Source organism: Macrotis lagotis, chromosome 3 (assembly GCF_037893015.1).
Source record: "Macrotis lagotis isolate mMagLag1 chromosome 3, bilby.v1.9.chrom.fasta, whole genome shotgun sequence".
NCBI lineage: Eukaryota > Metazoa > Chordata > Mammalia > Peramelemorphia > Peramelidae > Macrotis > Macrotis lagotis.
Genome location: NC_133660.1, coordinates 151,729,921 through 151,744,757, shown reverse-complemented (window position 1 = coordinate 151,744,757; position 14,837 = coordinate 151,729,921). Strand labels below are relative to the sequence as shown.

Sequence of the window (14,837 nt, the reverse complement as noted above, 5' to 3'; positions counted from 1 at the left end):
GCTCCAACAGAAAGTCATTTGGGGCATCAGCATGGGAAGAGAGAGACTTTGTTGGACAAAATTGAACCTTAGGCATATGCATGGGATGCAGGTTTTCTCCTAGGTTTAGTTTCCTAATTTCTTTTTCTACTGAGAAATGCTTCACATGTGAGTGACATTTTCACTCATTGTGGGGTCCTGGGGAGTCTTTCATTTTTACCTAGGCTCCAACTCATTGCACCCATTTGACTGACAGTTTTGCCTTGGAAACAACCATCAACCTGAATATACTTTGCCTTCTATACTCTATCCCAGAGAGCTTGTGGCTAGTGTTGCTGTAGAGTGTGCCTGGCACTTTCATTATATTATCTGTATGTGCCATGGACCCAAAGTAAGCATGCCACCCAAAACTTTCTTTAGGAATCTCTATGTGGGATTTCTGCTCAAGATGGCAGAGAGAAGTCAGGCACTGTCCTAAGGTCTCCTGGTTTTCCCTCAGAACTAATATGAATCAAACCTTTTAACGAAATTCAGATTCATGACAAAAACAAAGTGCAAAAGAGAAGAACATCTACCAACAAGATCTCTCAGGGAAATAGGGCTGAATCAGGGGCAGAGTGCAGAGAGCCAGAGCAGGGGAGGTGGGATAAGACCTAGTTCTATCCTGAGAATAGCCTCAGAAACTTTGGCTTTGTGAGTGGGCAGGAGAGCTCCAGCAAGGCTCGAGGAAGAGTTCCTTCACAGCAGCCAGGAGAGCACCAGCACAGTGGCTAGATATCAATTTAGTCAGTTCTACTGGCCTGGAAGACCAGGGATGCAAGCCCCATATTTTCCAGTTTAGTAACCCCCAATCCCTGTGGGAGAAAGGGACTCTTCCCCAAAATACACAGTAACAACCCACCCCACATCCACCACAAGTTCAGGTGTGGGCAGCATATCTCTCTCAGTATTAAGTGAATAATAACATTAACTATAAAGCTCAAGTGTCCAAAACACATTGTTCAAGTATAATTCAGACCCTGCTGCTCTCACCAACCCCTCAGGATCTAAAGAGTGGCCCTCAAATCAAGGTCACCAACACTCCAGAAAAAGCATCTTGCTCTCCCTACTGGCCTACTTGGAGTTACTAATCCCATTAATCAAAGGCTCTAGGGTTTTTGAAAACAAAGGACTGTGAACCAGCCCCGCCCCACAACACAAGATCCTAGGAAAATGAGGAAAAGTCAGAGGAAAGGAGGGTCCATTGAAAGTTCCCTAGAAGCAAAGCCCAAAACTCAGAGATAGCTGGAACTTCTGAGGAAATTATGAATTGCTGTCCAGCCCAGAAATACTTCTTATAAGAGATCAGAAAGGACTTTAAACATTAAAAGAATAAATTGTGAAAAAAAACACATGAGAAAATTAACACCTTGCAACAAGAAACAAATCCTTGGAAAATACAATTGGACAAATACAAAAAGAAAATAATGCTCTCAAAACCTCAATTGGGCAAATGGAAAAGGAGTTGAAAAGGTAAATGAGGAAAATTTTTCTGTAAAAAAATGGAATCCGGAGAAACTAATAAGTTCATTAAATAACAAGAATCTTTTAAACAAAAAAAAAAAAGAAGAAGAAAACAAAAAATGACTCATCTTCAAAACTATTGACCTAAGTAACAGATGCAGGAGAGACAATGTAAGACTCAGTGGGCTTCCTGAATGCAGTAAGGATAAAAAAAAGCCTGGTCTCATTTTTTTCAGGATCATTTGAAGGAAAATTGCCTCGATGTCATGGAACCAGATGGCAAAATAGCTAGGAATACATTGATCCACTCCTGAACAGTATCCCAAAATGAAAACTCCAAGGAATATTATGACCAGATTCCAGATGATAAAAGAGAAAACCCTGCAAGCATAAAGAAACACTTTATACACAAAGGAACCAAAGTAAGGATTACATAGGATTAGTCTGCATTAAAATGAAGGGATTGAGGGGTCTGGAATATGATATTCCAAAGAGCAAGGGAGTTTGGAATGCATTAAAGCCAAAGATCCACTATTCTGAAAAACTGAGCCTTCTCTTCCAGGGAAAAAGATAGATATTTAATACAAAAGGAAACTTCCAACTTTGCCTTTTGAAAAGACTAGAACTAAATAGAAAATTTGGACTTCAAACAGCAGACACAAAAGACACTTGAAATGATAAAAAAAGTGAAATGAAAAAAATGTCTATCCAATAAGATCTAAATGTCTATATCCTCAACTGGGAGAAAGATTCTCAAACTCTTGAGAACTGTAACTTTATTATAAAGAATGTATTTAGCCAGAAGCAATGGCACTCATGACTTGCCCATGACTATTTGATAGAATGATTTGAAAACAATATATCCTTGAAAAGGGGAGACAGTAAAGAAAAGTGAGGACAGAAGAGACTGAATGGGATAAATCACATTATATGAAGAGGAACAAAGGATCTATTGCAATGGGGGGGAGGGAGGAGGTGATAACTGTCTAAATCTTTCTCTTATCATATATGCCTCAAATAAAGATTAACATGCACACATTCAGTTAAGTTAAGAAGCTTATCATACCATTCAAATGTTAAAAGGGGAAAGGGGGAGGGGGAGGAAGGGGGAGGAAAAGAAGAACTAACTGAAGGAAGGTAGGGAAGAAGGGGCAAAAGGAAAGAGAAAGGTGAATATAAGGGGTGGAAACACAATGAAGGAGATGGTAATCAGAAGTAAAATACTAAGTAATATGAATAAGTAAAAAAGGGGAAAATATAAACAGAGAGAAGATAACATGGAAGACAATAAAGAGTTAGTAATTATAACTTTGAATGTGAATGGGATTAACTCTCACTTAAAATAGAAGGGAATACTGGAATGAATTAAAAATCAGAATCCTACAATACTCTCCTTACAAGAAACTAATTTGGAACAAAGAGATGCATATAGAGTAAAGGTAAAAGGTTGGAGGAGAATATATTTTGCTTCATCTGAAGAGAAAAAGTCAGGGGTAGTGATCCTTATCTTAGATAAAGAAGATGCTAAAATAGATCTCATTAAAAGCTAAAAGCAATAAGGAAAGAAACTCTATCCTCTTAAAAAAAGTACCATAGACAACGAAGCAAAAATTCAATATAAAATATTTATGCAAGTGGTATAGAATCCAGATTACTTTTTTTGAATTATAAAGATTTTATTGATTGTGAATTTCACAATTTTACCCCTAATCTTACTTCCCTACATCCCCCCCCCCACAGAAGGCAATTTGCCAGTCTTTACAATGTTTCCATGGTATACATTGATCTAAATCGAATATGAAGAGAGAGAAATCATATCCTTAATGAAGAAACATAAAGTATAATAAAGTATAATAGATATCAAGATCAGACAATAAGATATCATTTTTTTCCTAAATTAAAGATTCTTGTTTTTTGTTCAAACTCCATATTTCTTTCGCTGGATACAGATGGTATTCTCCATTGCAGACATCCCCAAATTGTCCCTGATTGTTGCACTGATGGAATGAGTGAGCCCACCAAATTTGATTATCGCCTTCATTGCTGTTAGAGTATACAATGTCTTTCTGGTTCTGCTCATCTCATTCAGCATCAGTTCATGTAAATCCATCCATGTTTCCCTGAATTCCCATCCTCCTTGGTTTCTAATAAAACAATATTCTTTCATGAGATACATATACCACAATTTCCTAAGCTATCCCCCAATTGAAGGACATTTATATGATTTCCAATTCTATGCCACCACAAATAGGGCTGCTATGAATATTTTTGTACAAATGATCTCTTCAGGGTATATACCCAGTAGTGGTATTGCTGGATCAAAGAGTATACATATTTTTGTTGATGAGTTCACATTACCACCAACAATGAAATAATGTTCTAGATTTCCCACAACCCTTCCAACAATGATCATTGTCCTTTCTGATCATATTGACCTGTCTGAGAGGTAGAAGGTGGTTTTTATTAAAAAAATTAAAACAAAATTGACAAACCTTTGGTTAATTTGGTTAAAAAATGAAAGCAGAAAAACAAATTACTAGTATCATGAATGAAAAAGGTGAACTCAACACAATGAGGGAGAAATTAAAATAATAATTCAGAAGTATTTTTTCCAACTGTATGCCAATAAATATGATAATCTAAGTGAAATGGGTGAATATTTGTAAAAATATGATTTGCCCAGGTTAAATGAATAGGAAATTAAAAATCTAAATAACCCTATGTCAGAAAAAAGAAATTCAGCAAGCTATCATAGAATTCCCTAAGAAAAATTCTCCAGGGCTAAATTGAATCATAGGTTAATTCTATCAGGCATTTAAGGAAAAATTGGTTGCAATTCTATGTAAAATCTTTGGAAAAATAGGTGAAGATGGAACTCTGCCTAACTCCTATGACACTATTATGGCGCAGATACCTAAACCAGGAAGAATCAAAACAGAGAAAGAAAAATATACACCAATTTCCCTAATGAATATGGATTTAAAAATCTTAAAGAAAATCTTTGCAAAGCAATTACAACAAGTTATCATGGGATGGCTAGGTGGCACAGTGGATAAAGCACCAGCCCTGGAGTCAGGAGTACCTGGGTTCAAATCTGGTCTCAGACACTTAATAATTACCTAGCTGTGTGGCCTTGGGCTAGCCACTTAACCCCATTTCCCTTGCAAAATGCTAAAAAAAACCAAGTTATCACAAGGATAATATCCTGTGACCAAGCAGGATTTATCACAGGAATGCAGGGTTAGTTGAATATTAGAAAAACTGTTATGCTTGACTATATCAATAAGAAACCTAAGAGAAATCATAGCATTATATCAATAGATGCTGAAAAAGCCTTTGATAAAATACAGCACCCATTCCTACTAAAACCCAAGAGAGCATAGGAATAAATGGTTTGTTCTTGGTATATATCTGAAATCATTAACAAGCACTATTTGCAATGGTGATAAGCTAGAGGCATTCCCAGTAAGATCAAGGGTGAAACAAGGGTGCCCATTATCACCATTACTATTCAATATTGTACTAGAAATGTTAGCTTCAGCAGTGAGAGGAGAAAAAGGAATGGAAAGAATTAGAATCGGAAAGGAAGAGACAAAACTCTCATCATTTATAGATGACATATACATATAAAATCATAAAAAATAATCTAAAAACTATTAGAAACAATTAGCAACATTAGTAAAGTTGCAGGATATAAAATAAACCCACATAAATCCCCTGAATTCATATATAGATAGAGATAGAGATAGAGATATATAGATATATAGATATATAGATATATAGATAAAGATATATAGATATAGACATCAATATAGATATAGATGAGATGATAGAGATAGAGATGATAGAGATAGAGATAGATATAAATACATATATGTTACTAGCAAGATACAGCAGTAAGAGCTAGATAGAGAAATTGCATTTAATGTAATTTCAGACAATATAAAATACTTGGAATTCTTCCTGCCAAGGCAGACTCAGAAACTCTTTGAATACAACTAACTATAAAACACTCCACACAGATTTAAATAACTTGGCATATATCAACTGCACATGTATAGGCTGAGCTAATATTATAAAAATGGCAATTCTATCTAAAGTAAACTACTTATTTAGTGCCTTACCAATCAAACTTCCAAACAATTAATTTAATGAGCTAGAAAAAATTGTAACTAAATTCATAGGGAGAAACAAAAAGTCTAGAATATCCATGGATTTAATGAAAAAAAGTACAAAAGTAGGTGGCTTAGCCTTATCAGATCTAAAATTATATTATAAAGTTCATCAGTCCACAAAACTGTCTGATATTGCCTAAGATATAGAGTGATTGATCAGTGGAATAGATTAGGTGCAAAAGAGAGAGAGCAGGAAATGATTACAGTAATCTTCTGTTTGATAAATCCAAACAGACCAGCTTCTGGGATAAGAACTCTCTCTTTGAGAAAAACTGTTGGGAAAATTGGAATTTAGTATCACAGAAACTTGAATTAAACCAACATCTCATACCCCTATGCTAAGATAAGGTCAAAATGGATACAGGATTTAGACAGAAAAAAATATAAGCATAATAAGAGATCAAGGAATAGTTTTCCTGTCAGATCTATGTAAAGGGAAGCAGTCGATGATCAAGTAATAGATGGAGAATATCACTAAAAGAAATCATATTATTTTGATTAAATTAAATTAAAAAGCTTTTGCACAAATATAACCACTGTAATCAGGATGAAAAGAGAGGTAATAAATTTGGAAACTTTTTTCAATTATTATTTCTGAGAAATGATTCCTTTATAAAATATATAGAGAATTGACTCAAATTCATAAAAAAGTAAGTCATTCTCCAATTGACAAATGGTTAAAGAATATGCAGAGGCAATTTACAGATGAGGAAATCAAAGCAATCCATAGTCATATGAAAAATTGCTCTATATCATTACTGATTAGAGCAATGAAAATTAAAGCAGCACTGAAATACCATCTCACACCTAGAAGATTGGCCAACATGATCAGATTTCAATGTTGAAAGGATATGAGAAATCTGGGACACTAATACATTGTTTGTGGAGCTGTGAACTCAACTGACCTTTCTGGAGAGCACTGGAATTATGCCCAAAAGTCAAATATATACATATATATATATATATATATATATATATATATATTCTATTAGAAAACAAATAAGGATGGGATTTCAGAGAAGGCTGGAAAGATTTGCATGAACTGATTTTGACCAAGATGTAAGATGTGCAGAGGCAGAAGAACATTGTACACCTTAACATAACATGGAGCTGATGATCAACATTAATGGACTTGCTCATTCCATCAACTCAATAACCAGGGACAATTTTAGAGTATCTGAGACTGAGAATACCATCTGTACCCAAAGAAAGAACTAAGGCATTTAAGCAAAGACCAAAGTCTATTACCTTTAATTTTTTTAATTGTCTTATGTACTACATTATTTTTCTTTCTCTAATATTTTATTTTCTCTTCAGGGATATTATTTCTCTCTCAACACATTCAATTTTGAGCAACATAAAGCATGGAAATAATAGAAAGATTAGCATACTGTCTTCTGTGGATGGGAAGAGGGGGAGGGAAGGGAAGAGGAGCAATTGTGAGGTAAAAAAATGTACAATTCAAAACCTTGCCAAAAACTTCACTATCGTATACAATTGGAAAACAAATAAAATATTATTTAAAAAAAAGAATCTCTATGCACTCATGGATCCATGGAATATTCAGTCAAACATATCACAGCAATTTTTATATTGCTGAGAAAGTTGTATGACTGTGTTAGACTCCTACCTTATTTTTTTTTTTCTTTTTGCTTGGAAAACAATTATAGTACTGTTTTCTTTCCTTCAGTTAACCAGTTGTTGTAGGCCCAGAGAGTTATGCTAATTTTGGTTGCTTCCCAACCTATAGAACAATTCCTACTCATTTTGTGTCTTAGCTCATTCTAGGACTCAATGACCCAGGATGTAGGGTCAAAAACTATGTTTTTCTCTCCACTTCTGTCAGGTCAATAATTCAGTGTCCATTTCCTGATGAGCTTTAACCACTCTTGGGTTATTACTGATGGATTTGGCTGGGTTGTCCCAGGATCTGTGTAAACAGGATAGGACCTGATACTAAAGCGAAATCACTGAGGAATTTCTGGGAGAAACAGGTTATCTTTAGTCCTGTTTGGGTGACATGCTCTGTCTTCGGTGTTCTCCCTTAACCTCTGTGATCTTCAATCGCTAACTAGCCCCTTGGCCCCCTGGTCACCCATCTTGTCTTTGCAGTTGATCTGCCATTACTTCAGAGCTTGGATAACTTGCTGGCAGAGCAAGATCAAAGCAGGTGGATTAGCACATTTTGGAGATGAGCAAATTATAGTGGCCATGTTTGTCCTCATGGAGTTCTTCATCCAGCACCAAGCAAGCCTGGTTGCTAAGTGTCTCTAAGTCTTTAACACCCTCACTAATATGTTATATGTCTCTGAATCCGATGGCTGAAATGATTTACCTGGCTAACCAATAAACCTTTCTCCAAACATTTGGGGACCTTTCAACTTGATCTGAGAAACAGATTGGAGATACAAGCTTTCATTGCCTTAAACTTATGGGCAACCAGTTGTACTTTTACTAAACTTACTTCCTTAGACTTGAGTTCTGTGAGCAATCCAGTTATGATGCCTCTTCTCTAGTTCTACATGTCCTTTGGTATCAAAGAGTTCCACACTGAACAACCAAGTGATTGGCAGTATGAGTTGCACAATTATGTTTATTGTAGTGAGAGAATGCTGTGCAAGGCACAAGTCACACCAGAAATGTTCCATCCTATGGCCTCATTAACAGGAAACAGCAATATTAGAGATTGCTGCATGAGTTTCTTGATCTTAAATTGTTTTCTTTTTCTCCTACATTTGGGAGGTACCGTGGCAAATCATCAATGTCATGGAAGCCACATATAACATGTAGTGACAGAAAGTGAAACTGGATAAAGTCTAACTTGTCTTGCAATGAACTAATAGTCAGTTCAACCATTCCTTTTACACATTCTACCTTTAAACTACACATCAGTAGGTCTGAATCAGCAGGGCACCCCAGCACAGTACTACTGCTGGAGCATCCTCCAGTAATAGATCCTGGCTACTCCATTGCCATCCTCTCCCTCAATCTGATTGCTCCACTCTTGCAACTTTTATCTATTACATAGTGTATATTTTGGTGAGTAGCAGTTGGGATATTTTTTTTAGTTAGAGTCTATGTTGTCCTTTCAAATATTGAAATTGGTGTAGCTGGAAATAAGAAGGAGTTGGGAGTTTCCTCTGAACCTTACTAGCTATGACTAGATATTGCTTTCATCTTTGAATTCTTGAAATCCTCATCTATAAAACTAATGTAGTGATTTCTAACTATAGTACTGAAGAAAACTCTACAAATTCTAAATTGTCACACAAATGACAAATGCTATTGTATTTGCAGGTGCTCACAGTTGCAGAGAAGAACCTTTTGTATTCCCAGCAACTCTAGTCTGGTCCATTACTCACTCACTTGCCTCCCTCACCCTTTCTGACTCAGAGGTGATAGGTCAGAGGCTGAAGCTATTGCAACTGCTATTGCAATACCTGAGGTAGGTTTTGATTTAGGTTCAGTGTAAAATTTCTTCCAGGCCTTGTAGTTTTATAAGCTCAACATAGTTCCTAGTTCTACCCCATCCTAAATAACACTGATATTTCATAAAGGCAAATCTTTCCAAAGACCTGGTTATGAATTCAGTTGACTGAAAGACTTAATTATTTATTTTCTGTATTACTTTGTCAAAGTCACTCCTTCTCCTTCAGTTTTAGTTCCTTCATCTGCAAAAAGAGAAGATTGAATCAAATAACCTTTAATGTAATTTCAATACTAAACATCTATGAATGCTTGCAAAGTCAATCATAATATGAACATTTTTATAGTAATACATGTTCATAACATAATAACTAAAAGGAGTACTGTGTCAGACTTGGTGATTCTTTTGTAAATTAAATGAAAATGTAATAATGTGTATATATGTATGCACATAAATGCATGCATGCATGCATAAAGAAACAGGGTGGCTCCAAAATTTTGGTGCAGTAACACACAATTTCAGGGGTGGGAAAGTATAGGAAAGGCCTCAGGAAAGCAATGAAACTTCAATTGAAAATTAAATTGCCTCTGGAGATCAATGAAAATCTTCTAAAAAAGGGGAAAAAATGGATGTTTATATATTAAGAATGAGTAGATTAGTTTGGTTGAGATGTTAAGTACATAATAGGGAGAAATATTAAATAAATCTAGAAAGTTAAATTACAGAATTCCATCAGTAGCAAAATTGGAGAGCAGATCCTAAAGATCCTGAAGAACAGCCTTACCTCTACTGGTGTCCAGGTCACCATCACAATGAGCAACAAGCCCAAGACCCAGCTGCCCTCTGCCCTCAGCACTGCAAACATGAAGCTCAGCATCATCAGAAGTAGGTGAGAGAGTAATGATCCCTGCAAAATCACATTCATCAAAGAGGGGACAAGAATGTCATATCAAGAATAGTTTTGGGAACAAGGAAAGTTTTGGAATGACACCAAGAAAGATGTATTATGTCATAAATGTCATAAAATGGGAATGTCATAAAAGGGAATAATCCCAGGGAGAAGCTTCTCAGTGTAGGAGACAAAAAGATGGTGAAGGTTGGTGATGAAAAAAAGTGTAAAGACCCCTCATGTTAAAGATCCAGTAAAAGGCATTAAATATGCAACTTGACAATATTCAAATCACAGAGGTCCTCCACAGATCCACTGGAAGAATTCCCAGAATACTGGAAGTGAGGAAAAGAGCTAGGGATAACAGAGCACTTTAGAAGTTCAGCCCCAACAATATTGCACTTACCACAGTGAATGTTCCTATTTTGCTATAAGTAGAGACCCTGTGAGGATCATACCTTCTTTTGCAGGAAGAAGTTATGGAGGGTGATGAAAACCAAAAGAATAACATAGACCAGTGGGACAAAATATGTATCAGGGTTATATACCACAATTTTGCAGGGTCCTGATTGTCAAAAACATCCTAGAGAGCACCATGGCCAAGAAGATGAGTCCCAGAGTTACCAGCCATCAAAAAGTCAGTACAACTTTATCTTCAAATAATGACACAGATTCTCAGAGAACCCCAAAGAACAAGATGGTATATGAATATAATAGGTTACTACTATTCTATAAGAAATCATGAGGGACTGAACTTCAGAATAGCATGGAAAGATTTGCTTGAACTGATGCTGAGTAAAATGAGCAGAATGAGAAAATTTCTAACAAACATTAGGTAAAGATCAACTATGATTTGGACAATAATTAATTATGGATAACTATTGAAATGATTTCTCAAATACAATTATGTAGGGTTTATTAAACACAATATGTTTTGCTACTATTGGTTTTTAAGAAGAAGCACAACTTAGTTTAAAGATTCAGGTATGATAATACTTAATTACCTTTTTTTTAGGTTTTTTTAGGGGTTTTTTGAAAGGCAAATGGGGTTAAGTGGCTGGCCCAAGGCCATATAGCTAGGAAATTATTAAGTGTCTGAGGACGGATTTGAACTCCTTGGCCAGGGTTCTATCCACTGTACCACCTAGCCACCCATTATTTGAAATTTTAGTTATAATTTCACTTAAATGATTACACTAACTATTTTGCAATCACTTTACCATATTTTGTAGGGTTTTTAAACCTATTGGAATCATAGAAATTACTGAGTGGTTAAAATTTTGTTACTCACTTATAAATTACTTATAAATAAAGATATTTTGATAATGTGCAATGCTTTGTAAAAGTATCCAGAGCATTTCAAAGTATGACATTTTCAATATCATAAAATTCTATTATATTGCAACATGTTAATTTTTCTTTTAATATATAAATTAATACATCAGGTATCATGTGATATTTAAGTAAATATCATTTTTATATTTGTTTACCTAAAAGAAATATGAATTGCAAATTGGAACATTTAAGAATTAATGTTTTGAAATTCCACATTGTATTTACAACATTCTTAGTATTAATTGGTTAGCCCTTTTTCTTATATAAATACTTAATAAATCTTATAGTTTTCACACACAAAAAGAGTAGAGCCAAATTGTATGGGACTTTAAATGACCAATCAAGAAGTATGTATTTTATCTAAATAGAAAATCTTTAAAACTTCTTGAGCAGGAAAATTACCTTGTTAAAGTCGCACTTTGCTTTAAGAATATTAATAGTACAATCCTAGAGAAGTAATGCAGTGTATTCTAAGTATAAAATTGTATGAAATATATGCTTCACATGCATATGAGTATAGACAAATGCAAACAGTTCACATATATGCCCATCACATGAATATGGTTGTGTGAGGATATACATATATACATATTCTCAATATATACAAATACATGTGTATGTGTGTGTGTGTACAGTGCATTAATATACACATACATAGACATAGACTATTCAAACCTATAATTTTTTTTGGTGTAGTTTAAAAAACAAACATGCAAACAAAAAACAAACCTCAATCTACCAATATAGTTTGGCACCTATTTTATTAAACTCAGGTGACATTCAGAAGTTACATGTCTTGCCAGGAGACTTAGCCAACATATATCAGTATGGGACTAGTATTCATGTATTTCCAACCCCTGAGTCTGGCTTTCTATTCTTCACTTTCTACACTGCTTTTAGATGCCAACAAAACCGTACTGTCTTTTGATTTAACTAAAAGAAGAAGGAGAAATAAAAGTTATCATCAAGGACACATATAACTGTAAAGCAACTAAACACATTACAAAATTGAAGGTTAATAGAATTATAGTGCTTTCCACAAATATAATTCAAAGCTCAGTGAGATTACTACAGCATGTTGCATAAAGTATTCTTGGAGATTTATTGTGGATGAAGATGTGAATCACTTAAGAAGATGAATTGCAATTTATACTGATGAATGGAACATCCATACTCCTTCCCCCCAAAAAAGAAGGATTCAGAGAAATTTTAAAGTAGCTCTGGTGTGGGTCTGGACATGAATTTCCAAGAGTCAGATCAGGTAGAAAAACATATCCAAATACAAAGTTTGGGAAGTGAAAATCTATCAACTTTATTTTTGGAAACTCAGCCCTTTTATAGCAAAAACTTATCTCAGGAATGAAGGCTTAAAGGAGACCCAGTTTTACAATTTCCTGGGTAAATTTTAAATATTTGTTCTTAGAAATGTGCATACTTCTCTATCAAAGAAACCTTTTACAACCATACCTGGAGCCACAGATTATCCTAGGTCAGGGTTCACTGATGAGCCAATGAATCCATAAAATGAGAAATAATCCTTGCATATCTTTGATGAAGAAGATCACCAAGGATATGTGAATATCACTCCCTAGAGCTGGCCCTCTACAGAACATGAATTCAGCCATCAACCTCATTTCATTTATAAATGAGAAATGAATTACACTGAAGTCCAATGAAACACTTAAACTTTAAAAACCCCACATGTGTAAAATGAAAATATTCATGATTACCTTCGGAAAATATATCATAAAATACTATCACTTCCAATGAAAGAATGCATATTCCTTGGTATACTTACTTTATCCTCAAAATTAAATTGTAAATTGCTGATGATATTTCAAAATTTAAAAATCATGACATAGTAACTTTGATTTTTAATAACAATATTTGGAAATTTTATTTTTTCTTGCTTAAAAATGGAATTTGATAAGTATAAATAGATTAAAGTGAGACTTTTAAATGTTCCCAAATATTGGAATAATGTATGTTTTAGCTTAAAAAGCCAATTAAGACAAAAGCTTTCTGAAATCTCTGTGCCCCCAAGTGAATGCAGTGTATTTTTATTGAAGTCATTATTTAGATCATCCTTGTGCTTCCTTGGTTTGAGGTTATGAGAATTATATCATTTTCCATTATATCAATGTACATTACTGTCACAGTGCAAATAAATCATTACTGTTGCCTATGTATAAAAAGTTTCAATATTTAACAGATTCAACAAAATGGGTAGCTAGCTTCATTGTCAATGAAGATCTCAATCTTCTCTGTGCTAGTATAGGGCTCCCTATCTTTAGTATAGATATCCCTGTCACAAAAGTATAGCAAGAATGATTATGAATTCAAAAGTATACTAAGCACTGTCATGATTTTTTAAATTTTAATATTCATATTTCTATATTTATTTTAATTGTATAAGATATAATTTTGATTAAGAAAACCAAAATAATTTTGAAAAGATAGTTTCTTTCTAGGAGTCAATTGTCATTCTAGATGTTCTCAAGAACAACTACAATTGAGTGGATAGCGAATTCTTGGCTACATTTCAAGCTCCCTTCCTTTTTGGAATATTGCATTCCTGGTCCTTTGATCCCTTAATGCTGATGTACCCAGGTCCCATGCAATCCTTACTGTGGCTTCTAGTTATCTAAATTGTTTCTTTCTGACTGCTTGAAGGTTTTTCCTCTTTTATCTGATAGTTCTTGAATTTGGCCACAATATTCCTAGGTGTTTTCATTTTTGGTTTCCTTCTGGAGGGGATCAATGTATTCTTTCAATAACCATTTTATCATCTGATTCCATGATTTCCCTTGGCCTGGAGGGATTGGGCAGTGTTCCTGGATACTTTTATCCTTAAACAGTATGGACTATGTCTTGGGGCAAGGTAATTACTCTCCTTATTCACAGGTGAGGGAACTCTGCTCCCTACTCCTTGGGGGGGGGGGAGCGGTTACTGTGTTTATTCTGAGAAGAGGACTCTGCTAAAGTGAAAGTATGGAGTTTGAAGTTCTCTAGACCAGAGGAACACAGAAGTTTGATGTCTGCAACTCTCCATGCTGGAACTTGCCCTCCAGCCCTGCCAGAGTGCCCCAGACAGGAAGTCCCAGAGCCAAATCCTCCATACCCCTGTTGACTCTTGGACAGTATTTCCTACATTCAATGCCTCTGTGACTGATTTTAGGTTAGTCTGGCTTTCATCCTTACTGGCAGGGTCTCTGCTCTCTATGTCCAGCTCACCCATGATCCCTGAAGACAAACCTTGAGGTAGATGTTCTCCTAATTTCCTTTTCTGGTTTTTGTCAATAGAATTTCTGTAAAGAGGTTTGTTGCATATTATATATGAGGGAACATCAGACCTTAGCAATGTTCCATTCTTCTCTCTGCCATCTTGGCCAGAAGTCTCAAAAAGGTTTAATAAACACGGTAATCACATAAAAACTCAAGAATATAATTTTTTCTTCAAATACTATGTCACCATGTTATCCAATATTGTTAATGACAAGATCTAAATAAAATATTTTCAATTTAAAAA

At 34.9% G+C, this 14,837-nt stretch overlaps 1 pseudogene; it reads right to left on the bottom strand.

Annotated features, from left to right (window-relative positions):
* LOC141519232 (T-complex protein 1 subunit zeta-like) overlaps positions 1 to 14,546 on the bottom strand; it is a 101,276-nt pseudogene extending 86,730 nt beyond the window's left edge.
* Positions 14,547 to 14,837: the final 291 nt, after the last annotated feature.